Source organism: Peromyscus eremicus, chromosome 13 (assembly GCF_949786415.1).
Source record: "Peromyscus eremicus chromosome 13, PerEre_H2_v1, whole genome shotgun sequence".
Taxonomy (NCBI): Eukaryota; Metazoa; Chordata; class Mammalia; order Rodentia; family Cricetidae; genus Peromyscus; species Peromyscus eremicus.
The window spans coordinates 10,762,226-10,765,556 of NC_081429.1; the positions used below are offsets into that span (position 1 = coordinate 10,762,226).

The 3,331-nt window shown below is 42.5% G+C and overlaps 1 pseudogene; it reads right to left on the reverse strand.

The window, feature by feature from the left end:
* Positions 1-296: 296 nt before the first annotated feature.
* Positions 297-1,422, reverse strand: LOC131923522 (adenosylhomocysteinase-like; annotated as a pseudogene).
* Between the last annotated feature and the right edge of the window lie 1,909 nt (positions 1,423-3,331).

A 3,331-nucleotide genomic window follows, 5' to 3' on the forward strand; every position in this document is an offset into this window, starting at 1 on the left:
AGACCAAGTGAGGGGCTGGATGGTAAAGTGTATGGACTTGTGACCACCGCTAGCAACATCCCGCTGCAACCCAAGGTACGAGTCCTGTGGATTGCTTCCTCAAACCTCTGTTTTTACTGAGACCTCTCAGTTCCCCTCGCCACATATGGAATAGTATGAGGAATACAGCAGAGGCCAAAGGCTGGACCCCAGGGGGGAACACAGGCAAAGTAACTGCAGAGTTGGTCTTATTTGCTCTTGGGGAGTAGGGCCTGGAATGAGGACAGCAGCTGGAAGGTGAAGGGCAGTCCTGGCTCTCAGTAGCAGTATTGATCAGGCCTGAAGAGGCTGCCACTGGGCATGCCCAGTGACTGGGCTTGCTTTTCTGTCAGCTTGGTCAGCCTCACATCAGCTTGTTTAGGTAGGCTTCTGTCATTGTCTCATCCAGCTTCTTAGGCAGGAAGTAAACTCCAACAGTGTTCTTGTCTGGATGGAGCTATAGCTCAAGTCAGGCCATTATCTGATTTGTGAAGGAGTTGCTTATCACAAAGCTGGGGCGGCCCATGGAACAACTGAGGTTGACCAGGAGGCCCTCAGCCAGCAGGATGATGCAGCACCTAGTCTTCAGTCAGTAGCAACACACCTGGGGGTTGATGTTTACCTTCTCCACAGTGTTTTTGTTGAGCCACTTCTTATCAATCTCTACATCAAAATGTCCAGTGTTATAATGGCATCGTCCTTCATTTGTTCAAAGTGCTGACCAAGGGCGATATCAACACAGCCTATGGTGTTGACAAAGATGTTGCCCTCCTTACAAGCCTTGTTCGTGGTGGTAATCTCACAACCCCAGCAGTGCACTGAGGGGGTCAATCTTGGTGTTGATGATTCAGGCCCTGAAATCCCTCAAGGCCCGGGTACATCCCTTGACCACATTCCTATAGCCCACTACTGCTGCCCCCTTACCCACAAACATCACATTTGTGGTCCATTTAAAGCCACTTATGAGTGGCTTTTGGTAGCCACACAGATTGTCAAACTTGTTCTTGGTTACAGACTCTTTTACATTGATAACAGTTACCTTCAGTATCCCATTTGCCACCATCTCATTGAGGTTATAGACTCTAGTCATAGATACCTAAGGGTTGCCTCAGATGCCTACTAGAAGCTGTAGGTACTTGGTATGGATAATGTTGGTATGATCACCACCATCATGCAGAATCATGTTTAGGGGTCCGTCCATCTTGGAAATGCAATATCTGCTCAATGAACTACATGTATGTCATCTGTTTCAGCCTTCCAAGCACACAATGGAATGACAGCCTTGGCAATGGCAGCTGCTGAATGATCCTGAGGAGAGAAGTCACAGCTGGACCACTGTCCCTTGGAACTCAGGGCTATTAGAGTCTCGGTGAGTACAGCAGTTGCCACAGGCATGTGCAGTTAGCCAGAAGTCTCATGAAGACACAGAGATGACACATGGATGGCATAATAAATACAAATATATTATGAATGTGTGATGAGAGAAGAAATCACATATTTTAAAAATTAGCATTTAATTATTGAGGAAATTCTGAATGTTTTACTCTCTATACATACATTTTTCTGTGAAACTGCTCTCCTGAATATTCTGCTGTGGTGTTCATGTGTGTATGTGTGTGTGTGTGTGTGTGTGTGTGTGTGTGTGTGTGTGTATGTGTGTGTGTGTGACAGAGAGAGGGAGGGAGGGAGGGAGGGAGAGAGAGAGAGAGAGAGAGAGAGAGAGAGAGAGAGAGAGAGAGAGAGAGATTTTGTCTGTGCATGGGCATATGCATAGGTATGTAGGAGGTGTGTGAGTGCATGCACATATGTATGCATGTGTATGTGAAGGCTAGAGGTGGATGCTCAGCATCTCCCTCAACAGATTTCCAGCTTATTTTTTGAGACTGGAACTCATTGCTTGCTGGCAAGTGCCAGGGATCCTCCCTTCTGCCTCCCTGGTACAATCTAGCCTTTATATTTTATATTTTTGATTTTCAAGTTCTTTAGTTATACCAATGTAAAATGTTTGAGACTACTGGTTGTTTAAAAATAGACTCAACAAGCCATCCTTTTATCTCATCATTCTATACTACATCCCCATTTTTTTCTTTCAGAAAAAATCCTTGAATCTAATTCCTTTGTTTAGCTTTTGTCCTGACCATGACCAATAATAGTTTGTAACCAACCCACCTATGATGATAAACTTCTATAGCCCATCAAATGACCAAAAACCATCCACCCCACCTCTTGGGAATATCGGTATTGTGTTTTCAACTGCTTCCTGATGTCTGGGGATATTAGTATCTTCGGGAGACCCTGGGAAAACTGGGATAATGGTCAAGTCCTGGGAAGAGTTAGCTGTATTATTTGTTGTCCAGTCTCTGTGGAATGGGAAAGTGCAAGGCTTATCTGAAATTCTGTCTGGAGCAGTCTGTGAGTCTGGACCATCTCATCAGCATCCTTGAAGCTGTTCTGGATGCAGAACTCTGAGGAAACTGTAACAAAAGCACTCTGAGAAGCTGCATCACCTGGGCCACCTGTTTTCATTGGTGTCTGGTCCCCTTGCTCTGAAAACATATAAACTTTCCAAAGTAACATACATATCTGCAGTAACACAAGTATGGAATGTGTGATGTGCACAAGTCAAAGATGATTTTTTGTTTTAGGTTTGAGCAGATAAAAGGCATCTGCCAACTTTATAAGTCCATTTAGACTGTATAATCAAACTGTAATATAAATCTCTATGTCATATGAAAGGATGGCATATAATAATAAGTCTTGAGGACTCTGTAGCCAACAAGATTTATCATGTCTCATCTCATCTCAGCACTGTTCCCATGTCAAGGGATCAGCTTACATGTCACCTGTCCTGTGTAGTCTTTATTGGTTTCCTCCCCAATGTCTGTAGCCAAGATATTTAGGAGGTCTCCCCCAGTCAAATCTGATGTCTATTAATCTTGAAGGAATCACTAGATTTTCATTTCCTGTGGAAACAATAGCATAACCTCTCCCCCAGTGCAACACATTGACTTGCATTTTGAAATTAAGTCATTTTAAAAATATATAGGTTGGTTTAATTTAATAGTTTTCATAATCCAATGTCTCTCAGCAGCTATTGTTTTTTGAACATCAGCATTTAAAAAATTCAAAATTAACAAGACAACATATAGGATCCAGACTTCCTGTGTATTTTTCATCCTTATATGGCTTATTTTTTATTACTTTACTCTCTTTTTAAAGACTTTATTATTTTTAAACTATTCATTTTTTCTATGACTGTCTATACCCATTTTCCACCTAAACCTACACGTATTGTTAAACACACTGTAACTTG